The sequence below is a fragment of the Dipodomys spectabilis genome, unplaced genomic scaffold (assembly GCF_019054845.1).
Source record: "Dipodomys spectabilis isolate Male_0828 unplaced genomic scaffold, ASM1905484v1 ptg000006l, whole genome shotgun sequence".
Taxonomy (NCBI): domain Eukaryota; kingdom Metazoa; phylum Chordata; class Mammalia; order Rodentia; family Heteromyidae; genus Dipodomys; species Dipodomys spectabilis.
Window position 1 is genome coordinate 2,380,274 of NW_024870683.1, and position 27,842 is coordinate 2,408,115.

Genomic DNA, 27,842 nt, shown 5'->3' on the forward strand with positions numbered 1-27,842 from the left:
AAAGACTTATAAGCTTCCATCATTCAGGATGGGAAAACTTGTCAAAAACTATTTGATCAAATAGGAAAATAAGGAATCTAGAGTTTGCAAAGTAAAATATATATATTTACTTGTGTTGTAAAACTTATTTTAGTTAATATCATTACTAAAGAATATCAAAGTTCTTAGAATAAACTTAAGAAATGCATAGAAGTAATATGACAATTACTAAATCCTACTGATAAGTCAAAATAAAATTTACTAAACAAGGACAAACTCTATAGTTAGAAATATGAAATAACATAATCTCAATGAAAACATTCATTACAAAATATTTTAATATAGAAAATTAATTCTAAAGTGGAAATAAACAAGCAAAATACAAAGGTTTGTCAAAGATATCTCTTAATATTAGTTGGATTCCATAGTAGAGCTTAATAAACATCATATTAGTTCTATGTATTTCCTTTTAAGGTTATTTTTGTTTATCTGTTATAGAGGAAGACTGGAAATGTATAGTGTATACATATAGTATAATCTTGGTTTTATAAGTTATGATATCATTATACCACAAAATTATGTTTGTAAAAATAAACATGGTAAAATAATCAGAAAAAGTAAGGAAACATAATGAAAATAGTATTGTATATTTAAACATAGGAAGTAAAACGAATAAAGCAATGTGACATTGCTATAAAATATATAGTTAAAGAATAAAGAATTATATCTGAATGCATGTGAAAAATGCTGTGTTGAAGATGACTGATGTTAACAATTTAGTGAGGAAAATATACATAATTAGCTAAATATTGTCAAAAGAAGGTTGGAAGAATAAACAATACAGATGGAGAGAAAATAATAAAAATACATTATTATGCCTTTATGCAAATATCACTATGAAGCCTCTTTGCATAGTTTGTTAACAAAATGTATACAAAGAATAACAGTGTTCAAATTTATATATTCACATTTACTTTATTATGGCAGGGAAATATGTTTTTGACTATATTTGTATGGGTCTTTATGGATGAAAAGATTTTTATATCATTTATACATTTTTTGTTTCTTTGGAACTGGTAAAGTGAGTCTTTCAAAAAAATTCCACTGAAGAATACTGTTATCTTTGGTAAAAATTTGCTTAATGTACATGTAACCAGTTAGATAATGAGAAAATTGGCATCTTGGTTCTGACTTGTTTCAATAATATTTTAGGAAAGTGTTCTTTATTAAATCCATTAATTTGGCAAGGAGAGTACACTTTGGAAGATAGTGATCCAATCATTGCTATAGCTAACCTGGGAAGGAGTTCAATAGCTAGTATATATATTTTAAAGGTTATTTTGGCTGAAGTCAAAATGATGGGCTGTCCAAATGGTTTGTACTCAGCTAGCAGGCAGCAGGCAAGCTATCTTCAGCTCAGGAACACTTCAGCCATTGATTACTAGCAGAAGTAGATAACCTGGAACCATAACGCATCTGAGTTCATTGATGTAGCTTGGAAACTGTGGAGGAAGGTTATACTTTACTATTTTCCCCACAAATATTCTTTGGTTTTACTCTGGCAGGGCAAACTGCTGATTCCATTTAGCTTTCACTGTCAGTAGAAGTCTTACAATCAAAGCTTCCAATGTCCAACTGTGACCAAGGTTTGACAGGATGAACTTTGTTCGTTAAGAATAAGCAGAAATTTCAAATATATAGGGAGCATACAAGGGCCCTTCCATTAATTCTGATCAAATGGACTCACCAGGATAGTGATTAGTAGCTTTTTAAACCTAGTGTGTGAAGTTCGACATTTTCATCCTTAACATTTTCTCTAAGCTTGGTATTTATTTACGACTTAATGTATTGTATTACTGGAAGAAACACAAACAAAAGCATCAGGGGTTGTATGAAAAAGAAAAGCAACCTAGGAGGACAGAAACAGCAAAAAATTCTACCTGGCTCAATGATAAGTTATAAGGTTCTCACATACACATGTTATTTTGTGGTTATAAAAGAGAATAAATGGGAGCATTAAAGATGGTATATGTATGGTGCCTCACACATTAATAGCTGTTATTTTCCTCATGTTTTAATGGGAGAATGGTTTGGCTTCCTGAAGCGGTGTCAGTCAGAACAGAATATCAAGCCAAAGAAAGACGTGGATTTCTACTGAGGACAAGACAGCTCAGAAGAAAGAGATCTTCCAGGGTTTGATACATTGGCCAGAAGTGGGCAGTTTGCTACAATGAAGAAAGAGAAATAGAGAATTCCAAGTAGCCATAATATTTAAAAATACCAGTAAGAAAGGGGGGTAACAGTTGTATATTATTTATAAAGAAAAATTCAGAAAGGAAATAGCTGCTTTGATGGATAGTACAGTAATGATAAATTGTTTAGTCTGGGAATTCTATGATTAATTTAGTTCTCTGACAACTGAACAAGGGCACAAAACAATAAATGGACACCATGGAAATCTTAAACCTTCATCCTACTTAATGATAGGATTTTCTCCTCCAATAAAACGATTTCCCAAAATGGAGAGAAGTAGTGATAAATAAAAGAAGTAGGGAAGAAAAGGAAACAAAAGATGCAATGAACAAAGGCTTCCAAATTCATCTGATATCATCAAACTTTATAGTTGTCTAAGACTCTAAATTGGAAATGCTACTGTGTCAAAAATCAGATACACCTGTGTGAGCCAGGTGCTCATTGGTCATACTTGTAATCTGAGCTACTCAGGAGGCTGAGATCTGAGGATCATGGTTTAAACCAGTCCAGGCAGGAAAGGACATGGAACTCTTATCTCCAATTAACCACCAGAAAACTGGAAACAGAGATGTGGCTCAAAGGGATAGAGCACCAGCCTTGAACAGAAATGCTCAGGGACAGGCCCAGGCCCTGAGTTCAAGCTCTATGACTGACAAAAACCAAACACCAAAATCCAAAACCCAAGAAATCACTTGTGAAATCTGTACAAAGCACTGGAATCAGAGAAATCCATTCTATTGTGAATATATCTGGAAACTCAACAGGGGGACCTGAGTTCCTTGAAGGATGTAAGGAAAATTGAGATCAAACCCAGTGTCCCAAATCTATCAGAAACTATTGGACTTGAGCTCTTTCTCTACAGAAATTAAATTTCTCCTTCTACATGCTTCACAATTACCCTCAAAGCATTGATTCCATTTTTCTTAAAAAAAGGAAGAGTTTTATTTTTCATTTTTAAAAAAACTATATCTAAGTAGCTATACAACGAGTTTTCCATTCAACCTGTCACCTGGAAAGTTTTAATACTGAAGCTCAATTTAGAGAATCTTCAAGAGAAAATGGTTATAGTCACCATGACAGCCAGATGTGGAGAACACCAAATGAGTTTTATATTATAAACATAGTTCTTAAACTAAAATTTATAAGCACAACAATAAAAATTTTTCAGTGGTTCAGACTAGAAAGAAAAGTTACCCACCATTTATAATGATACCTTTCAGTTATCCATGGTCTATGACCAAATCTGTGAATCATTTTTATTATCTTTTAGTAGTTTTACAAAGGAGTTGTGATTTAACAAAGCAGTTTGTAAATGTAATATATGTTGATTAATGTCACTATGTTCAATATTTTCACCAATCCCTCTCCTACCCATCCTTTCCCTTACTCTTGTGAATTTTGTAGGATATACATTAGATTCTTGTCTGCATTTTTCTGTGAATCATTTAAGAGAGCATTTGGATATGAAGTTATAGTACTTGTAGAAACTATTAGATACTTGCAATTACTATTTAGTTTAAAATCTATATAAATAGCATAAGATTCTATCTGTATTGAAAGGAACTGTTAAAATGACAATGTAATAAAGTCTTTGTAAACTGATATAAAATGGGCATATATCTTATAAATCAGACATATAGTCATATCACTTATTTACTTTTTCCTCTCTGCTGACCCTTATAGTTTATTCAGAAGAGGTAAGTAGATTAAGAAAGTTTTTATTTAATTCTATCATAAATACATTAGTGTTATGTGGAACTGATGGATTTTCTTTTTAAAAGTTAACAACTTTTATGTAGTAATCTCTTGGGATTTTCAGGAAATACAATCAAGAAACATTTTATATAGTTCCCTTTGAGCCTGATAATTGAATCTCTGACTTGGTGAGTCTCTAGGACTCCTATCTATTAAAGATGCCACTTTAAACAAGGGGAAACCATGCTGGTATTGGCTCTCTCATGAATGTGAGAAATAGTTATTTAACTGGAAAAATTCTAGGAATGCAAAAAAAAAGCCCCACAAAAACCCCCAACAACCCAAAAGCTCTCAATAGAGCAACAACTCTTTTTACTCTGACCTAAAAGAAGACAGCTCCTTAATATGTGTTCTCTTGCCAGGCAAGAGCTAGACAGGAGGCATGACGGACTTTTTGCTACAGGGTGAGACTACTGAGGAGTCCATCTAATCCTGTTGAAGTACTTATCTCTTGACTTCAGAAGGAAAAAAAAAATACACCCTTCTTGCTGATGTGTCATTTGCCTAGGGTTACAGCCTTAGTACTGGAGAATGTATTTTTAACCAGGATCTCTTGATACCCAGGATTTTTTCTATCCATGATTGCTTGAGCTCTTAACGTTTATACTTCCTGCATCCCTTCTCTCTCTCTCTCTCTCTCTGTCTCTCTCTCTCTCTCTCTCTCTCACACACACACACACACACACACATATTACTATACAAATCGTATCCCAAAGAGATAGAACTATTTTTGAAGAGCGTATTTTTTAAATAGAAAGTGTACACTTTTCTCTATTCCCTTGGGGCTGTGCTTTGGAATCTTTTTATTTTTTTCTTTTCTTTATTTTTCTTTTGTATGACTCAGAATCAGTTTTCTACCAGATTGTATCTATTTTAAATCACGAGTTCATCTTGAATTCAAATAACTGGTAAACAATTAGAAAAGCTTGTCCTAAATCATTACTTAATAGTTTCTGTTTAATCTTTCTTGCAACTGGAGAGCTCGCCATTCTGGTGTTTATTTGGATCTCTTTGAAATGAAAATTATTTCCTATAGTTCTAAATCTCCTTTTGGCCTACATAGAAATATTTGGACACATAGAGTATGTCTATATTACTTGCAACTTTAAAAGATGAAAGTGGTTTTTGTTTAACTTAGAAATTAACATTACTAATTAGAGGTTAGTTGGCTTCAGATGCCTGGTGGCCTCAAAAGTGTGGTACAGAATGCTTCCAATCAACAAGCAGGCATTGGGTGATAGCTTAGAGCACGGGTATGCTTACAAATCTAGGCCTTGATATTCTACTTCATCTTACCTCAAAAGCAAGAACAATAGTGAGCATGCTACAAGACTTTTTATAAGAATTAAATGTGATCATGTAACTAAAATCCTTTATATATTTTGTGTGTGTGTGTGTGTGTGTGTGTGTGTGTGTGTGTGTGTGTTTATGAGTACTCATGACCTCATATATTCACTTGGCTTTTTTGAGGAAGGCTGGTATCCTACTACTTGAGTCATACCACAACTTCAGGCGTTTTGCTGGTTAATTAGAGATAAGAGTATTACAAACTTTTCTACCCAGGTTGGGTTTGAACTGTGATCCTCTGATCTCAGCTCCTCAGTAGTTAGGAGTAGGATGTGAGCCACCACTGCCTAACCACACTTTTTTTTTTTTTTTTAATATTTAGAGAAAGGAAGATGCTTCAAATGGAACCAAAAGTCTTTGAACTGAAGACAGCCCTAAAATTCTTTTTCTTTTACAATGCAAATAGTTACTTAGAAAATAGAGAATCCTTAGCTCCTGGGTTAATCTATTGCGGTAGGTGTCAAAGTTGGTTAAGTATTTCATATTACAGATGAAAAAATTAAGATAGAACCCAGGGCAAGAAAATTCTTCTCAGAAATTACTTACATTCTCTAAAGAAGGCAGGCAGAGCTATGAAATATGTGCCTTGCTTGGACTAGAGTAAAAAAAAAAAGTTGGCTGTCTTTTTGTGATAATTACTCATCTTCAAGATCCACCCAGGCTAATCTGAAGGAAACATGGACTGCCAAGAACCAATACTCCTCCTTTAAAAGGTTATTAATTTTTTCTCGAGAAAATAGGATCAGACAGAAGAAAATTCTGTTAGTAGTTTTCCTTTCAGATTCTTGAATTTTATCTATTTTTTTCCCATGAAGAAATGGACTTTTTGAAGTGCTGGTATTCATGAACAAAGGCTACTCTCTGCGGATTACCTGATTTTAATTAGTTGGTGCTGAAGGCACCTAGACATTTTAGCTTCTTTCTTGTTTAAAGCTGTTTAGATAAGATAGCTGTCTTAAATCCCTTCTGGAACACTCTGGAAATGAAACAAATATAAATTCATACCAGCTTCTGTAACAGATAAATCTGAGTAGCTTAAAATGAAAGAAGTTTATTAGTTCTGCTCCATGAAGACATTGAGAGACTGGGGCTGGATTTTAAAGTTTCCACTCTCTTCCAAGTCTTTGAAGTCCCCTCCATTCCAGGAAGACAAAAAGGATCACAATTGAAGGGTCCTTATGAACCAGACCTGACATTTAATTAGCCACTCAGTCATGTGGTCATGTAAGTCATTGGGAAAGAAAGGGCTCAAGTCAGAGCTGCTACAAAGAGAGCTGCCACATGCCCCAATCCAGCTGTTCTGTGTCCATGATCTTTTCACATATAATGGCGATTTTCACTGTTTATTTAGGTTTGATAGATAGTGTTCTTGTACTTTCTTGTACTAAGCACAGTGAAGTGTTACAGTAGCAATAGCACACTACCTATATTTGTTTTTTGCTATTAACGTCATGACTTTTATTGAACCCCTGTGTGTACCCACACCATGATTTGTTTCATATTATTTTTAAAACCACCTAAAGACAGACTATGCTTATTTCAAATGGAAAACATAAATGGGAAGTAATAATTGAGAGGTAATTTGAACATATATAATAGAAACAAATTAATGTTATATTCCAAATAAAATATCTTCAAGAATCTATTTGGGAAGAATATTCAGGGTTAGAGAGGTATTAAAAATAAATCTTTTTTTTTCAGGGAACTATTATTTTAAAACTCTTATTGACTAATTTTCTCTAAATATTGAGTATAACATTAGACTGTATGTCACACTCTGGAAAACATATTAAAGACAGGTATAGGGTTGTTCACATTTACTAAAAGTTGTTAAGACTATAAAGCAGAAACAACAAGGTTTTGGTTCACATATTTAAAAAATGCAGGGATGGGAACTCTACCATCTTGACTGCCATTCCATTCTGTTTTTCTAACACACATCTCTTTTTTTATTTCATTGCTTGGGATAAATTGCTATATAAAGAATAATTACTAACATTTTTCTGTCTTTCAAGTAAATTATTTCTAAGGAATCTTTTAAACTGATTTTTTGCTTTATTTAATTTCATAGGGCTAAGAGCTTTGTTTTGTATATGTTAGCAATATATCTAAACATGTATGTGTGTTTTAGCGGGCACCTACCTAAACCTATACTACATATGTATCACTTGTCTGTATGTATAGAAGGGGAGGGAAGATACCATATAAGTATTCTCACATTTATTTATATTTTGGTAAACATTTCTAAAAGCATAGGGAATCAGGTTATCTTGAATGTTTTTTTTTCAAGTTAATGGAAACAAGTCTTTAGTAAGTAACTTTTAATATCAGAAAAATAAGACTCTTATAATTCTCTTTACAGCAAATTTATAATATCATTGCTTTGGCCATCTTAAGTTAAAGGCCCTTTATCATAAAATATATGGTTTTAAACTTTACTCAAATTGAATTCATAATCTCTATGACTTCCCTACATATACATAAGAGTGCAGTAAAATTAGCAAATACTAAACTCTTGATAATTTATCATTCCTAGTTTGTGGTTTTTAGGAACAGTACACACACTTAATATATATTGATTCCTTGGTTTAGCTGCAGTGTTCAATTAAACAAAATACAAAATACATGCTTGGTGAACATTTCACCTGTGGATGTCTATGACGTCACCCTCAGTATGTTCCCAAATCTTGGCTAGCATTGAAAGGACAAAACATCATGCTGGTGGGGTTTTCTACTAATAGTTTTTTTGAAGCATTATTTCTCCAACACAAAAGAGCTTTTTTCCCCCCTCAGTATAATGAGAATTGAAATCCTATGTGTATCAATAGCAAATAGACAAATTTTATTTTTTATTTTTTCAAATAACTGTTTTTATTTTTATTTTTTCAGTATAAATATTTGCCTTAATGGCATATTATGATGAAACACCAAATTGCTTGTAGGGTAGGTAAATATCTCAGTATTGAAACCTAATCTCTAGTTGTTGTCTTAAATATTATGTTTGCATTCATGCAACATACACACTGCTTAGCCTCATCTAGATACATTTGTCTTGAAAAAAAAACCAATAAATGGCTCAGCAAACAAATTTTTATGATTGCAAATATAGATGGAAATCAAATAAAACATGAAAGAGCCCAGAGACACTGTAAAAACCTGACATAAAGAAATGAATCATGGTGATTCTCACCATTTTATAGAAGCAATTTTTTTTTGAATAGTCATGGGGCTTGAAGTCAGGGATTGGGCTCTGTCCCTGAGCTTCCTTTGCTCAAGGCTAGCACTTTACCACTTGAGCCACAGTGCTATTTCTAGCTTTTTCTGTGTATGTGGTACTGAGGAATGAACCCAGGGCTTCATGCATGTTAGGCAAGCACTCTACCACAACACCAAATGCCCAGCCCTAGAATTAATTCATTTTAAACTTCAGCCCACCCAAATCCAAAGTATAATCCATAGGCAATGTTCTAACAAAACCTTCACTTATGTATTTCAAATCAGGTAAAGTCTTAGTTTGGCTTTCAGACAAGAAAACTTATTTTAAATTAGGACTGGTACTGCTGAAATACGTAGCTAGAAGACACAAGCAAGGTTACCTAAGAAGTTCTGGAACAAATGGTATGCATGAGGTCTATGATTATTTTCCTATATGGTATTTCCAAATAATGACCATAATGAAATTATTTAAGACACGGTAACTTTGTATGCCTTATATTAATTAATATATTAATTAATTAATGCCTTATATCAATACAATCTCCTCTGAGATAAAACTTTTTCATATTAGCAATTTTTTTTTGCCAGTCTTGGGGCTTGAATTTGGCCCAGGTGCTGTCCCTGGACTCTTTCTGCTCAAGGCTAGCATTTTACCATGTGAGCTACAGCTCCACTTCTGGTCTTTTAAGAGTAGTTTATTGGAGATAAGAGTCTCATGGACTTTCCTGCCTGGGCTGGCTTTGAACTGGGATCCTCAGATCTCAGCCTCCTGAGAAGCTAAGATTACAGGTTTGTGTCACCAATGCCTGGGTCACGTTAGCATTTTATAGGTGGAAAACTGAGGCTGTGGTTTAAATATATATGTAGAAGATCACACAGAAAAGCAGCAGTCAAAATGGGATTCAGAGTAAGTTCTTTATAGCTCCAAGTTCTAGTTACTAGGTTACAAACAGCCCTGGGTGGTAGCAATTTTATTCCTACACCTCCAACAGAATATTCACCTGAGCCTCAGACAACCAGAGCAAATACTCCAAGGTCATTCCAGTAGTAATAGGCAGAACTAGGATTCCAATTAACTCAGGCCTGTCAGTGAACATCCTCTTCCTAGCTCTGAATAAAAATATAGAACTGCTGTAGTGGAGACACAAAGACAAATAATTGTTGAGACTCCTTACATTTTATAGATTAGATCAGCAGACTTTACTATAGAATTGATCAGTTTTAGCTTCATCAAGGTCTTAGACTCTTGAATTAGGCTTCATTTCCATGGCATGTTCTCAGCATGGAAAAACTCAAGGAGTGAGGGAACTATGCTGTGTCTCTTGGTGATCTAGTTTTCTACAAGTAGAGTGACCTGAAAATGTAGTATTTAAACTTTGAACTTCTGGGATGTGCAGAGCACTATTCACCTAGATGCAAATTCATAGAAATACAATGAGAAACAGGGTCAATTCCAGCCAAAGGCAGATACATGGCCACCATCCTTGGGACATGTAGTCTCTCTTCCCTGACTGTCCTAGGCTGGTGTTTTCCTTGCATGAGCTTAAGAGTTCTCCTGTAAAGATTCTTGCTCTGTGTATTGCTGTCAAAACTAATGGAGTTTTTTCAACAATAATCCACAGCAAAAAAATAATCCTAATCTATTAATCCAGATTTAGGTATAAGTTTGACAAGAAATGCATTTACTACATTACTTATACAACTGTAACCCTTATGTATATCACTTTGACAATAAAAAATTTAAAAAATCCTGTTAAAAAATCTAAAATTAGGTGTATGAGGATTGAGACTAAAGTTGAGCAGATTCTCTTTCCTTTTGGGGGCCTTGGTCATTTTTATGGCCAGAAGATTGTTAAGATTCAGGAGTCTGCATTTTAACATTGAGTAAACAGCATTGATTTTTGTGTCTCATTTTTGTGGCAAGAGTGATGCTCATGAATTCCATTAATGCCTCAGGAGATATATTGCCTTTGACTTTCAATCCTTGTTTGGAACTCCAATGTGAGAACTTTTGTAGAGCAGACCTTTTTAAAATTCCAGTGAACAATGTTATAATTGGGAGTTTGGATTCATAATCAAGGACTTGGAATCAGCAATAGATGAATGAAAAATCATAGTTATAGTGCTGTGCCCTGGAAGCAAAGATATAATCACTGAAATGAATAACACTTTATTCAAATATACTTTGAGCTAAAAAATTAAGTACCTCAAAAATAAACCCTCAAAGAAGCAATGCAATTAATAAATGGGCAAATGAATTAAAGAGAAACTTTTTCAAAAGAATTAAAAAAATGCTCAATATCTCTGACCATAAAAGGAATGTAAATCAAAGCAACACTGAGATTCCACCTCAGTTAGAGTGTCCATTATCAAGAAAACTAAACAATTAGAGATGCTGATGGGGATGTGGCCAAAAGGGAACACTACTAGACTGTTGGTGGGAAGTAACATTGTTCAGCCACTCTGGAAAGCAGTATGGAGGTTCCTCAAAAGTCTAAACATAGAGCTCCCCTATGACCCAGCAATTCCACTACTGGGTATTTTTTTCATAGACCACAAACTAGACCACATTAACAATACCAGTACAACCATGCTCATTGCAGCCTTATGTACCCCTATATTTCCCTGTCTTTTCTACGTCTGCCCCTCTGTAGCTTTTCTTCCTTTCTTCTTTTCTTCTTTTATTCTGCTTTGTTCCCTACCTCTTGCCCTCTAATTTTCTCTGTCTCTTACTCAAAGTGGATGGTAAGCAACACAAAATGACAAAATGTACATACTAGACATCAAAAATAGTTTTATAAAATGAAAATTTTACTTTAATAATTAATGAAATAATAATATAATAAAATAATGAAATAATTAGTTATTTAATCAGTATAAGTCAGGCTAATTTAGAAGGGTTCTACTGACTATATTAATTAACACTCTTTTGTTGTTGTTGTTGATGTTGTTGGTTGTGGGGCTTGGACTCAGGTCCTGGGCATTGTCCCTGAACTTTTGTGCTCAAGGCTAGCACTCTATCATTTTGAGCCACATGAGGTTTTCTGGTGGTTAATTGGAGATAAGAGTCTCATGTACTTTTTCTGCCTGGGCTTGCTTTGAACTGTGATCCTCATATTTCAGCCTCTTGAGTAGCTAGGATTACAGGCATGAGCCACCAGCACCTGGATGTCAAATAACACTCTTTAAGAAATGTGCTGATATTATTTACCATAGCTAAGATATGGAACCATCCCAGATGCCCCTCAGTAGATCAAGAAAATATTTTATACACACACACACACACACACACACACACACACAAACAAACTGGAATTTTATGCTTCCATTAGAAAGACTGAAACCTCCCCATTTGTAATGAAATGGAAGGACTTGGAAAAAAATCATATTGAGTGAAGTAAGCCAGACCCAAAGAAACATAGGTCCTATGGTTTCCCTTATGTGTAATAATTAGGATACATTCATGATAATCTTAGCATATGAGCAGAATAGCTCGATAGCTATGTATACATGGCCATATAAGATGATGCTAAGTGAAATGAACTCCAAGACATGGACAGGAGATTTTACTTTGTTGTTGTTGTTCTTAACATACTAGGTGACTTCTTTTGTCTTATGTCTTTTTCCCCCTGTGGCTTATCCCCTGTTGTCATTGTATTCAATTTTGGTGCCCTGAGGTATATACATTTATCTGAATTAGGGAAGGGGAACAACAAAATGGTGAGACTAGGACAAAGGAGGAACCTATACAACATCCATACTCACAAGACAATGTGTGGGAAATGATCTGTTCAAACTGGGAGGGTAGGGAATGAAAGAGAAAATGAGGGAGGGGTAACACGTTAGACAAGAAATATACTTACTAGGTACCTGTAACTACTTATGTAACTGTAACCTCTCTGTACATCACCCGACAAAATTAAAATAAAAAAAAGAAATGTGCCGATACACTGGGTGTCAGTGGCTCATGTTTGTAATCCTAGTTACTCAGGAGGCTGAGATCTGAAGATCATGGTTTAAAGCCAGCCTGAGCAAAAAAGTCCATGAGATTTATCTGCAATTAACCATTAATAAAGCCAGAAATGAAGTCGTAGCTTAAGTGGTTGAGTGTTAGCCTTGAGCACCTAAGCTCAAGGATAACACATAGACAATGAATTCAAGTCACAGGATTAGCAAAAAAGAGAAGAAAAGAAAGGGAAAGAAAAAGAAAGAAAAGGAAATGTGAAGATTGTTGACCATATTTCTCTCTGGAAGACAAAGTTCTCTATAGTTAATAGACACATGAATGTCACTTTAGATGAAATAGTCTTCAAACTTCTTTACTTTTTATTTTAATTTTTTAAAAAAAAGACTTTCCTGTTGGGAGCCAATGGCTCACACCTGTGATCTTAAGCTGCTAAAGTGATATCTGAGGATAGCAGTTCAAAGCCAGCCTGGGCAGGAAAATCTGTAAGACTTTTATCTCCAAAAAAATTACCATGAAAGCCAGAAGTACAGTTGTTGCTCAAATGATAGAGTGCTAGCCTTGAGCAAAAGAACCCCAGGGATAGCGTTCAGACTGTTGGATTGGAAAAAACCCACCAAAAAACCCTTTTCTTTCCGTCACTAACGATTTTACCCAGTGGATTGAGCTCTCCCACTGAGCTACATCCCTGGCCCCTTGAAACTGTTGTTGTTGTGTTAGGGTTTGTGTGTGTTTATGTATATTTGTAGGCGTCTTCTCGCCCTATGGCTTTCAATAACAGGTCCTAGAATGGAACCAAAGTCATGAAGAAATTTATAAAAAAAAGAAATGTAAGGTATATCAATAAAAGAAAGAGATACAAGTAAAAAATAAACAGTTCTTTGTCTTGGTTTAGGCTCCGGTGAGGGCATCTAAGGACTTATTGTATGAATTTGATTTTTCAGTACTTTTAGCATCAGCAGCTGGGATCTGGTAACTGAAGGCTGATTACGATGTAAAGGAGGGAAAATAGATTTTAATTAGATAAAATTGTCTGCAGAGAATAGGAGCATTTTGGAAACCCGTGATATAAGAAAGCTAGACTTCTAGCAAGCTTGTCTACTAAAGGAACAGTTTCCTCTCCACATCCAACCCTTCTCCCTGTGTGTCACAACCTGCCTGACTGAACAAATCACTTCCCATAGTGTGGGGTTGGGGAATAGCACAGTTCTCTTTGACAATGGAACCTTGTGGTTTAGCTGTGCCTTATCCTCACCAACAATCCTATTCCAACAGTGAGGCCAACTGAAAGAATTACAGGAATTATTCTCTCTTTTTTTATGTAAGTAGAATTGTCTAGAAAAGCTTATGTAAAAGCTTATCCCAGCTTTTACACCTGAGATTCTCTTCTTTGATTTTTCCCTATCACACTAACCACTGTCAGTATCGCTGCAATGAACTCCAGGGTGATTACTTTTTTTTATATGTCCACTTGCCTGGGTTAAAAGACGCTGACAGTATTGGTAAGACTTTATTTATGGTTGTTTCTGGGAAGATTGGCATTTGATTAGTAACTGAGTAAATGGATCCACCCTCACTGATCTGGGCGGGCAGTGTTCAATTGGCTGAGAGAACAAAAAGCAAACTTTTCTGTGTGTTTTTGAGTTGAGCTATCTATCTTCTTCTGCGCTCAGATATAGGGTGTCCTGGTTCTCAGGCCTCTGGTCTCAGATTGCCTTACACTGTGCTTCCCTAGCTTGTGGATGGCAGAAGGTGGGCGATCTAGGGCTCCATAATTAGATGAGCCAATTCTCACAGTCTCTCCCTCTTCCTCTCTCTCCCTCTGTCCCTGTTACAGTTCTTGTCCTATAAGTTTACTTCATTGTAGAATTCTGGGTAGTAGATGCCTTACAGTACTATGCCAGTGTTGGCTTAAAGCAAGTAGGGTCTCTGACATTAGTGAATAAAGAATCATCTAGGAGAGAACAGGATGGGGAGGTGTGATTCACAAGGTCCAGGAAGGGAATCCGGAATGAATCATCTTTTATTTATTTATTTATTGATTGATTGATAAGCACTTTCTGGTGATTCTAATTTAAATGAGTAATGGAACCCACTCTTTTTTTTCCAACAGAAGTGTGTAGAAGAAAAACATTATTCTAGAGAATTCATACTTCATAGAAGCAGGCTATGTTCCTTCCCCAAGTTAGGGAAATTGGAGCTCTAAAACATTTAAGGAAGTAAATCTATCAACAGGATTGCTGCCAAGAGGCCAATCTGGTCATTATCTTGTCCTAGGAAGAGACGTGGTAGACATGGTCATAGCTAGTTTAGCCTTTGGATTTTTCAGAGCTACCTCATTTTTCAGAGTTACCTCTGAAAAATTGAGTAACTTTCTTGCTGCACTAGTCAGCTTCTTGGGTTTTCCTTCTTTTTCTGCTGATCCTGGGTTTTGAACTCAGAATCTGGCTCTGTCCTTCAGCTTCTCTGCCCATGTCGAGTGCTCTACCACTTGAGCCACAGCTCTACTTCTGGCTTTTTTAGGGGGGTAGTTTACTGTAGTCTCCTGGACTTTCCTACCCAGGCCGGCTTTGAATCAGGATCCTCAGATCTCAGCCTCCTGAGTAGCTAGGATAATAGGCATGAGCCATCAATACCTGGCTTTTATTAGGTTTTTTATTAAGATCCAGATAATCAGTTCTCTAAATAGGTGGCATATTTATAAACACAACTTGTTCTGTGGCACTCCCAGTGGGGATGTCATGGTGGGGATTCAAGAGAATTTTCCTTGAGTTGCCATCTTCCATTGCATTTCCTCATCTGAGTCTTCTCTTCTTCTTGGGATGGAGGACAGCATTTGTAATGGAAGGCCTTTTATTTCTCTGCAATGTCTTATTAGGAGTCATAATACATTCTAATAATAGTAACAGCTTTAGGTTGGCCTTTCCCCCTTCCTTCCTTCCTTCCTTCCTTCCTTCCTTCCTTCCTTCCTTCCTTCCTTCCTTCCTTCCTTCTTTCCTTCCTTCCTGTCTGTGTTTGGATGTTGGTATACTTTTGAAGAATTGTGGAAATGTGTGAAATACAGGGCAGAGACCCCTTCCTATGTGTCACTAAAGACCTGTAGATGGTATTCCACTCATGTGAAATCCCTTGAAGAAACCAGGTATAGTCCATACTTTGATAGTCACCATACCTGTGTTCATTACTGCCAAGTACTGAATGCTTTTACAGGGGATTTATAGCAGTAAGACTTCTCAGGGCAGAAGCATTATTCTTATTACTGGATAGGAGTTCTCCCCTTTAACAGTTGGGTTTAATAAACAAGAATTGGCAGGTCAAGATTACATGAAAGGCAGTATTTAATTCAAAAGCTAAAATTGTAGCATGTCTCTTGGGTCTCATGCCTGTAATCTTATCTACTCAAGAGGCTGAGGTCTGAGGGTATCAATTCAAAGCCAGATGGAAAAAATTCTGAGAGACTCTGTTGAATTAAACATGGAAGCATGGCTCATGTGGTACAACGCCAGACATGAGAAAACGCCCTTGAGAATTCAAGTCTCTGAGCTCAAACCTCATTCTCAGCACAATAAAAACAATAACCAACAAAATAAGCAAACAATTGTCACTATCACTAAGATAGGAAAAAAAAATGTTGGTTATCTCCTTTTAGAGAAAGAAACAAAGATGAAGAGTAGGCTCATCCTGACTGGGGGAATGGTAGGCTTTTTCAGTCTATTTAATTTTCTAATTCCACACTAATGCTTGACATTAGGAAACAATTGCTACAAGAGTGAAACAGGAAGTTCAGATTCTGTAAGCTAACCTATCAAACCTGCTGCTTGCAGACATATTTTGTGTGTGTGTGTGTGTGTGTGTGTGTGTGTGTGTATGTGGTCAAGGGAGTTATTAGAAAAGTAGTCATTGCTTTGTTATCTTTGTAGTTGTGAAAAGAGTTGACATTCAACAAAGTAGCATATGTATACAATATATCTCCATCAGTGTCACCCCTTTCAATATAACCATCTCCCCCGCCTTTCCACTCAACTTTATTAATTTTGTAGACTATGTACTGACTTTGTAACTGCAGTCTTGTGACTTGTGTTGTAGGACTTCCTGAGTAAGGACTTAAGGGCACCTTTTATTTACCATGTGTTTAGCTCCAAGGGTTTTGCCAAAATAGTGATTTAGGTACTTAATAGAAAAGAGATGAGAGATAAATTCTGTGTCTAATCCATATTTTTGGCTACTAGCAGTAATGGGGTGCTTAAAATTAAGAAGTCGATACTGTGATTAACATTTTATTTAATGTGCCAGTCTTAGTAATGTATTATTTAAAGTAATTTTCTCTTCATAATACCTATAAAGATTGTATCAAAGTACTTTGAGATTTAAGAGCTACTAAATGGTTGTATAGTGATAAATTTGAAATAACTGTGTGCTTCAAAATAGGGGAAATGCCTTATTTTCAGATTTTTGCTAGAATTCCTACCTACCAACACATTCATAAATTTGTGCAAAGTTAATTATTGATACTTTAAGACCTAGTGAGAGGTAGATCTAATATATTCAGTAACTGCATCCTATACATTTAGTTAAGTAGCTACTTATATACAGAAACAATATCTTATATAATAAGTACAATTTTATGCAAAATATGTTATCAAATATAAGATTGCATTGTTGAAATACTAGTATGCATTGTTTTATAATACTTAACTATTTCTGAAAAGCTGCCAATCAATTGGAAATATCTCAAATTTAAGCTTTGTGGTAGCACAAACAGTTGCAAAATGGATTGAAATAACTAGAGAAGAATTAATTAAAACTGAAAGCTCTCAGGCACCAGGAGCTCATGCCTATAATCCAAGCTATGCAGGATGCTGAGATCTGAGGATTACAGTTCAAAGCCAGCTGGAGCAGGAAAGTCTGTGAGACTTGTATGTCCAGTTAAACATCAAAAAGCCAGAAGTGGAGCTATAACTCAAGCGGAACTACACTAGCCTTGAGACAATGCCCAGGCCCTGAGTTCAAGCCTCAGTACCAGCACACATACATGTTCTCTCTCTCTCTTTCTCTCTCTCTCTCTCTCTCTCTCTCTCTCTCTCTCTCTCTCTCCCCGCCACCTCCAATGGAAATATAAAACTACTAATGAAATATACTGAAGGGGATATAAAAAAGAGGAAAGGCTTCCCATTTTTATAGGTTAGAATAGACAATATCATTAAAATATCTATACTATTCAAAACAGATTACCAATATTAATTTGATCCTTGAGCAAATACCAATGATGATATGGAAACAACCCAGATCTCCCCTCAGTAGACGAATGGATAAAGAAAATGTTATATATATATATATATATATATATATATATATATATATAGTATGTATATATATAATGGAATTATATGCTTCCATCAGAAAGAATGACATCGCCCCATTTGTAAAGAAACGGAAAAACTTGTTAAAAATAATATTAAGTGAAGTAAGCCAGACCCAAAGAAACATAGGTCTCATGGTTTCCCTCATTTGTAACAGTTAGAATATGTCTAGGATAGTCTTAGAAGAGGTTCACAATAGCTCAATAATGATGTACATATGACCATACAAGATGATGTTAATTGAAATGAACTCCAAGATATGGAGACAAAAGGTTTTTTTCTGTGTGGTTGTTTAGGTTTTTCTTTTTCTTGCTTTTTTTTTAAAGTGTACTCTTTGCAGTTATTTCTTTGTCTTTCTTTCTTTCCTCTGGTTTATTCCCTGTGGCCACTGTTTCTGATTTTGGTATACCTTGTCTTGCATATAAGTTTATCTGATTTGGGGAATGGAAGGGGAATCACAGAAATGGTGGGATGAATGGTGAACCAATGTAACAGCAGTACTCACTAGACACTATGTTGAAAATGAACTTTACAACTTGGGTGGTAAGGAAGTCAGGTGGGAAGGAAAGTGGGAGAAAACAAGGGAAGGGTAACCTTTGAAAAGAAATGCACTCATTACCTTACTTATGTAACCGTAACCCCCTGCACATCACCTTTACAATAAAATTAAATTAAAAATAAAAGAAGGGCTGAGAATGTGGCTTAGTGTTAGAGTGTTCATCTAGCATGCATGAAGACCTGGGTTCAATTCCTCAGTACCACATACACAGAAAATGCCAGAAGTGGTGCTGTGGCTCAAGTAGTAGAGTTCTAACCTTGAGCAAAAGAAGTTCAGAGACAGTGCCCAGGCCCTGAGTTCAAGCTCTAGGACTGGCAAAGAAAGAAAGGAAGAAAGAAAAGAAAAGAAAAAGAAAGAAAGAAAGAAAGAAAAATGCACTAATTATCTAACTTTATATAACTGTAACTTCTCTGTATATCATGTCTACAATAACAATAAAAAATAAATAAAAAATAAACCAACATAGAGCAAGTATGTATTAGGTCATCAATGTAGTTAGCAGAGATTGATGGTGAAGCCCAAAGTTCTGAAGTCAGGCTGGTTTTATCCCTAATCACCTGACAGAATGAGAGTAAGGCAATTGCTTAATCTATCTGCATCAGTTTTCCCTCTATATAATGGAGTAATGACCATACATTAACAAATTAAATATATAAAAATCTCTGAGAGCGGTATTTGCCTCCTAGTGAGCATACTGAAGATTTTATGGCTATTGACAGTATATTTGATCAGTCTCAGATTGTACAAGAGTGCTGTTTCTCAAAGTAGAGGGTGCCAGAAAGGTATGTTTTAACAAATTCTGCAGATATATACAATGGTTTAAGAAGTTTGAGACTGAAATTTCCACTAGAAATTCCTGTGTTTTGAAGGTTCCAGAGGAGTTAAGTAACAACTTGGAGACCTCCTGTATTTGAGTCATCTGTAGAACTGGTTCAAAATGCAGATTCATATTTATTTACATATGAAAATACTTTAAACATATCATTGCCTATATGAGAATAGAAAGCTTTGTAAGAATTCAAAGATGGGCAGATGGGCGATGCAAGTTGAAAAGAAAATGTTATTATGTCTGTTCCTTTTGACTTTGGAACCATATGTAACTTACAACGTTAAATATTGAAACTAAAGTAATTTTAAATACATTGCATATTCTGACTGTAATGACTATATATTGGATATCAGTTATAGTTATGAAGGTCAGATTTATGGGTATTACTCACAATATGTTCAATTCAAACCTAGCCTAGAGCTGAGTGCCAATGGCTCACGCCTGTAATCCTAGTGACTGAGGAGGCTGAGATCTGAGGATCACAGTTTGAAGGCTGCCAAGGGCAGGAATGTCCACGAGACTCTTAGTTCCAATATACTACTCTGAGAAAGCTTAAGTGGTAGATTACTAGTCTTGAGCACAAGGAGGCTCAGGGACAGTGCCCAGTCTCTGAGTTCAGACCACAGGACCAGAAGCAGCCTAGAACCTGGGAAGGCTGAATCCATGTGGCTTATTTCTAGAAATTCCACGTCGTGGAAGTGGCGTTGTAGCTCAAGTGGTAGCACGCTCGCCTTGAGCTGAAGAGCTGAGGGTCAGCACCCAGGCCCAGAGTTCAAGTCCCATGATTGACAAAAAAAAAAAAAAGAAATTCCACATCGTTGTCTTAACTATCATGAACACCGTAGGTAGAAACCTACTGCTGTTAGAAAGGTTACTGGTGTTGGCTTGTTGCCTGAATTGTATTATTTGTTGGGCTAACAAAGAATGAGATGTCCTTCTAAGTAAAATATGACATTGATAGGAGGCATTTAAGGCTTCATTTCTTGGAAGGTCTTTACATATTGGACATTATTGTCCCTAGGAGGTAGGACACTTGCATTCTAATATGCCTTGCTACTGTCTAGGTATCTCTGGGTAAGTCTATTATCTTTTCCATCTTTTTGGTTTTCTTATCTTCCAAATGGGAATATTAATAACTATTCCATTTCCCGCTCTGGGTCAAATGGGACAAGATCTGAAACCATTTCTAAAGCACAAAGGTACTGTGAAAGGCAATTAAATCTGGCCTTGACAGATTCATTGCACATTTATGACATTTTAATGACATTTCAGATTGTGCTAGGACAGAAGTCTCTTAGAAACTCATGTCTCATTTGCTGTAGGAGTAATTTAAAAAATTGAACTAAACTTAGGTCTAAAAATCTACTTTCCTGTAATAAGAAAGAGTAGAGGCATTCAATCACTTGTCTTTGAGCCCATTTGTATTGTACAACATTTGTGGATTTTGTAATCTCTTTAATGCTATGAAGGAGTTGATTCTTCCGACAGTACTGGATACATTTGACTTGAATTGCTTGACAATGCCCTTGCCAAAAGAAAAACCATCACTTTATCTGAATTATTATTAATTAGCTTCCCACAGGTTATAAAAGTGCCACATGTGAGCCTGCACAGATGTTAGATGGAAATAAATGAAATAATGGCTTGAGCAATGAAATAAAACCAATAAGGAAGCAGCTTTTCCTCCCTCATGCAGTTTACAGAAGAAGCTGCTCCTAGGCTTGAGGGATTCATAGGAGCTGCCTGACCACTCTTACAGGAGTATGTCTGCCTGAAGGCCCATCTTCTAGGAAGTACTATGGACCATGGACTCATTCTCAGTGTAGACTCTTTTTCTTCTTGCAAAAGAAGTGTTGCATAATTACTAACTCAAACTAATCTTTTCTATTTAAGCAGGTCCAAAAATTCTCTTCCATCTTATTTTTCTGGTGGGACAAAGTTTTGAATTCAGGGTTTAGTGCTTGCTAAGAAAGTATTCTACGACTTGAACCATACCCCCAATTTTTGTTGCTTTGGTTTTTCTTTTAAGATAGGGTCTTGAGTTCTTGCCAAAGCTGGCCTTAGAATGCAATCCTCCTACCTCTCCCAAGCAGGCATTTGAGGCATGAACTACTAATTCTCTTCCTTATATTTGTTTTTTGTTTTTTGGTCGGTCTTGGGGCGTGAACTTTGGGCCTGGGCGCTGTCCCTGCGCTCTTCAGCTCAAGGTGAGCGCTCTACCGTTTGAGCCACAGCACCCATTGTTTGTGAGGCCATTTGGCCTGAAAGCAAAAACACTTAAAATATAATAAGAGCTACTATTTATATTCTGGGAGCTATGCTGGGTTCTTGTGGCGTATCATGTCATCTATGCCTCACAACAACTCTACAAAGGAAGGTTTACTTTTTATTTTTGTAGATGAGGCAGTGGATTGTTAGATCCCTAAAAGGATGTGGCTGGTGTCATATGCTAGTAACAGCTCTGTTTCATCACCTGTGTTTTGTTCCATTCTATCATATTGACTTATTTTTCTAAAAGGATGATATTAAAAAAATTCACCTTTACTTTTTATGTGATTAAGCATTGAGAAAGTGATTGAATTTATAAATATACTCCTTTCCCAGTTGACTGGATGCTGGGCCAGCAGTCAACCTAGCTAGAAAAGAATTATTTATGTGACAGGAATAAACTGAATTGGACTAGGATATTTTGCAAAACCTTCTGTATATATATGCATATATATATGCATATATATATATGTTCTACATTTGGTTCTCAGCACATAATCTCTGTGAAATCCTGTGTGAAGATTCCACTAAGGCAACAACAAAGACTTCTGTTTCAATTGACTTTTTATGTAAATGGAGAAAAATTGAACCTGAAGCCAACATTTGAAAATGCATAAGATGCTATTCCCTCAATAATGATGCAATATCCATAGAAAAAGACTGTAGGTAACATGCTAAAATATGGATTTCACATTTTTTTCCTCACTCAAAAAGTGGAAGAGCAGAAGGGAGGATAAAATGTTAGCAGCCGGAGAAAACGGGAGGCAAAGACAGGAGGAGGCATTTCACAGTTGCTCAGAATGGCAAGTATCTGGGAATTAAACTTCCCAGACAACCAGGGAGGTTTCAATTGCCTGGAATGTTCACACCTTTCTGGATGACTAATTCATTATCTTAGGAAATGGAGACCAAGAAGTACACACAAGAATTTTTTTGTGGCTTATTCTTATATCCCCAAAAGAAAATTAATAATAATAATAATTGTTATTATTAGTTGCTTTTGCACTTCCGCAGGTTACCAGGACTCCCTGGTTGCAAGAATAAATAAGAAGCTTCTATTACAAGGGATGGTATGTTAGGGAGAGCTCTTGACTACCCATACTCAGAAGACCATGCATTTTATTGGAAATAAAAAGGAATGTGACTATAATAAGTAGCACTATCAGTATACACTTTCTAAATATTTTACTACTATGTTAGTGAAATATTTAAAAAGGCTCTGTGTGAATCGCTCCTGGATTATGACTCTGTCATAAGCCAATCCAACCATCTGACAATCTCATGGCAGGATAACACCACCATGAAAAAATAATTATGCCTAAGAATGACTACAACTCTTTTTCACTTTTAATATGGGTCTCAAATTAAATATGTGGTAAGACTATGCATTAAGAGCTGCAGCAAGCCATTTTTCCACCTGATTCAGGCTCTGCAAACAGGCCCCAATTGAGCTTCAATGCACAGGTCACTTTTGGTTCAGTCAAGTATGTGCTTGACTGCTTTTAGCTTCTTCCTTAGCTTCTTCATTGGGGAGGACATCTCATGAAGAGCCTCTCAGGCCTGGCAACACTGTGTGGGTTGTTCATCTTTTGCCCCTTTTGTTCCTGGGATAAAATGTAAGAACATGCCATCTCCGGACTCATGTTTGGCCTGGATTCAATGCTACATTCTAAAATTTTTTCACATTTCCTTAGACACTAAATGAGCCATCTTTAGGTGAACTGCAGTTGGGAGCAACAGATGAATTGGAGTTACGTTGGAGGACATAGCTGAACCCAATAGGTTCTGTCTAGATGTTTCCAAATGGAGTCTTGCTGGGGACTGAATGTATGCCTACTACCAACATTCCTGTGTTAAATCCTAATTCCCAATATATGATGTAAGAAGGTGAAGACTTTGAGAGGTGATTAGGTTATAAGTTTGGGTCTCATATAAATGAGATTAGTATGCTTACAGAGCTACCTCTCTCCTCCTTCTGATGAGAAGATGCTTTCTATGAACCAGAAGTTTGGCACTTACTAAACACTACCTTAGTCAGTGACATGATCTTGGACTTCTCAGCCTTTAAGAAATAAACTGTGAGGAATAAATTCCTGTTAAGTTCATGATGATTGACAAAAGTTGATAAAAATGCTGCAAAGTACCACAACAGTAACAGATCTTTGCTGTTATGGCCAAGGGAGTGGGGCAGGGAGTTTTTCTTTTCCTTTTTTGGTTTGTTTTTATCGTTTCTTCTGCTTTATTGAGTAGAGCTTTCCAGATACTTATAATTTTGTTCAAATGACTTGGAATTGGAAGAGCAGTGGCTCCTATGGACATATAACATACTGCTACTAATGGTCTTCATACAAATTTGAATATAATTTTATACACTGAATTTTTGGAAACTTCAGCTATGCTGTCATCTTTGAAAAAAAAAAAGTATCTTACTTTACTTGTTGACTTGGCATTATATGGAAGTTAACGGCCATATTGGTCTAGAATCATTACACTCAATTTTTTTCATTTATACAGAGTTAACACAGTGTGTCAAAAATATAAGGTTTTATCTATATGAGTTAGATTACAGAAAACAAGTCAAGTACTTTCTAAATAATGAAATAAATAAATAAATTTCCATTCTTATATGGTACTGAATCCATGGTACTCTGGTATAACACCTTGAATGAATTAAAGACCTTCCTAGACCAATTTACACTTTAGTATAGAATATAGAATCAAAGCCTAAGATTCCATCAGAAAGCTCTATAGAACTCTTTGTGCACACATTTGACTAAATTGAATGCAGTAAATTGAAGAATGGAAAATGTAGGAAAGTAGCTGATTCTTTTGGACCACTGCGATCAATACCATGAGAACTTACTTTATGTTCCATGTTCTGTGATAAACATTTTACCCCCATCGTATAACAACCTTGAGAAAAAGCTAGAATTATATTGTAAAAGCAATCCAGGACTCAGAGAAGTTAAATCATATATTGAAACTCACACAGCATGTAAAAGATGGAATTAGAATTTGAATGCTGCTTAATCTTACTGCAAACCAATTAGTATTTAATTGCTAAATCAGGGATAGAAAGATACCTCATATTGTATGCCGGCATTATTCAATTGAAACACTGGGTAGTGGACACTTGTAAGGCTGAATGTGTAGGTCACCAGAAAGAAGGAGATCAGTCAAGCATGGCAGTAGTGGTAGCTCTCTTGCAAGGATTTGCCATCCTTACTTCCTTCGGTCACTAAGCTCTTCCTCCTATTTTAATTTCCTGGTTAATATATATTTGGGGAAGGATTAACACAGTGAGGTGAAAAAGACTTAGAATTAATTTACTCCTGATCACTATTTCACTTGGTGATCTTGAGGTCATCTTTGTTTTTATTTTGCAACAGTGTCTTGCTATGTTGCCCAGGCACAAGGAATCCTTCCAGTTTAGCCTTCTGAACCTCTCCCAGCTCTCCATTTTCTATAAATGATTTATAAGAATTAATTTGAGATCAATATTGGAGATTCAATAATTTTATGTGCAAATGTGTAAAATAGCAACTAACTAGTTCTAACATTATAGCTGGTAAATTGCATTTCACTTCATAGCCTTTAGTATTCTGTTCTGTTAACAATCTACCTGAATGAAAAAGAAAATGATATAGAGGTACAATACAATACATAACCTTTTCACAAAGCAAAATTCTGTATTGACTTGCCTTCTCGTTTACCTCTGCAATGCCGCCAAATTTGGAAGATTATTCCACTGCGATCCCATGATTTCAGTCACAATAATAATAGAAAAGAAACCTTTTTGGCTTCGTGAAATGATACCTCTCTTGTTTTATATTAAAGGACAAAGGCTTACAAAGGAAAAAAAAAACTTGCTCAGAATTTAGGCACACTATGTATTTTATGTTAATGAAGATTCACAAAAACTAATCTGAAGAGAAGGAATCACATTTCATATGAGCAGCCACCCTCTTTATAGCTATTTAAGGAGGCCAGATTCCCAGGACCTGAGGTATATATAGTTATTTCCAGCATGAGCTGTTCAGAATGTTTTAGCCTTTTCTTTGCACGGTGACAAAGCATTTTGCCTGGAGAGGGAGAGGCAAAGGTGCAGAGTAAGTGTTCCTATTTAGTCAAGAGAAACAAAATCATGTAGAGCAATGAAGCCAGAGAGCAAGAGAGGAACAGCCGTAGCAGTAAGGCCCTCAGACTTACAGGTGCGAAGTACTTTTTATGCCAGTCATTCATTTGGCAATGAATTGACAAGAAAACATTTAGTTAACAATGCATTATTTCATGTTAAATCAAAGGCCTTTCAAAGAGGAATTGCTTTTTCAAAGAGATATAGTCATGCCTAGCCATTGGTGGGGGCATTGGAGACTACATTTCAAAATATTTTCTTCATTTTCAAGTTCAAGAGGCAGAATGTAATGCCAATGCCTTTAAAAGAAATAACTTCAATGTTTTGACCACTACTAACAAGATGATTAGAATGTCTCTAGCCATCTTTATGTAACAACATATGTTTGCCTTGGCATTTTTCCAGTCTTCCTGTGTCAGCAAACCTAATCTTCCCTTTTCATTAGCTGGTGTGCTATTCATTTCTAGTCAGTGAAGAGGCTGCTTTTCGGCCTGCCATGCTAGTGCTTTGATTTCAGATGTGGGAAGTTGGCTGATCTCAGACAGGTACATAGATTCCCCGAGCTTTTACATAGGTCATGTGAGACTTAGGCAGCTAGGGGGCAAAGCAGGCAACAGAAGTGTTCCTTAAGTGGTACTTTTACTCAGTGTGCATGTTTACCCTATAATGTGCCATAATAAATTATGAACTGAAGGCAATTGGAAGATTTGTGCCCTCTGTGCAGAGCAGAAGTTTAATATATGAAAGCAAACTACAGGTCAATTAGGAGAGTTGATCAATATTTATATTGCTCTTTCATGAAAGGAAATAACCCAGATGGATTTTCCTTGGGATTGCTGATGAGTATGTATTTGTAGTCACACATGAGGCTTTTCATTGATCGTGGTCAAATTAAAATTTTATTAACAAGTCAGACAACCACCTGGATTTTTCCAGAAGTTCTACTCTAAAAGCCAGTTAATAACCTTGCCTTCTACTTTCTATCCCCCTAGTCAGAATTAACATTTAAGTGCTCACTATGTGCCAAATAGTGTCTCAATTATTGCCTCATAGAATCCTCACAACCACATCGCAAGATAATATTAACTCCATTTTTAACTTCAAACTGTAAATCTTTAGCCATAAATTTTCTCATTAACTCTTCAACCACCAGGTGGGGTTGATGATATTAACTCTGGATTTTTGATAGGAAACTGAAGCTAAGTATGATTTCAGTGACTTCTCCAAGATCTGGTAGTTCTTAGAACCTGGAATGTTAGTTCTGTAACCCCACACTATTATCTCAGGTGGAATGATGGTTATTTTGTCACATGGCCTTGTTTGAATGGAGCTGTTAAGAAAGGAGAATGATGAGAGTGACAGGGAGCTGCCCCTATACCAGTGTGTAAGAACTGTCTGAACCAGCCCAGAAAGGTCCGGGACTGTTGCACCTGCCTTATTCAGAGAACAGATCCTCAAACACATCTACCTTAACGAAGGAACAGAAAGTCCTATGTGGCATCTTTAAGCCAAGTGATGGAATTTAGCACATGTGACCTGAAAACCTTCCTAGTCTCCATTGAGTCTCTTGTTTTTAGTGGCTGTAAAGTAAATACAATCATCATTTGGTATTTCAAACTCTCTGTTTAGATTGTGTCTTCACTTTGTCCAGGGCTGATTCTAGACATCCAAGCAACATTCCTTTTATTAGAAAGTTTGACGTTTAATCAATAGAATTGACCACAAAAGAATTCAAAAGCCACACTTCCTGGTTCCATACTTCATGCACCAGGTAGACGTCAAGTCTCATTTTGTGTTTGATCTAAAGTCTCTGTGAAAATTATATTGCTTCCTTCCTACATGAAATTTAAGATTCCAGCTTGCATTATGTTCAGCAGGCTGCAGGGCTACAGTGGCAATCAGCTCTAGAAGTGTAGAAATTTTATCTGAGCTGCACTGTAATGAAGATTACATTAGAGGTCAGAGTATTTTTTTTCTCTTCCTCTTCTACATATTAGACTTGCTCCTTAATGGATGGCCTGATGCATGCTCTCAATCTCCTTATAAATAGATTACACATAATTTATAATCAGGCAGACACTAGGAATCAGCTCTTGTATAAAGGAAATGAAATATACTTTAGGGGCTAATGTGTGACAGACATCCAGAGATGAAACAGGCATGCATGAAACACATGT

General features: G+C 36.0%; 1 protein-coding gene across 1 annotated transcript in view; it reads right to left on the bottom strand.

Moving 5' to 3' along the window:
- Lingo2 (leucine rich repeat and Ig domain containing 2) overlaps positions 1-27,842 on the bottom strand; it is a 114,623-nt gene that overhangs the window by 2,914 nt on the left and 83,867 nt on the right. The gene's annotated exons all lie outside the window — the stretch shown is intronic.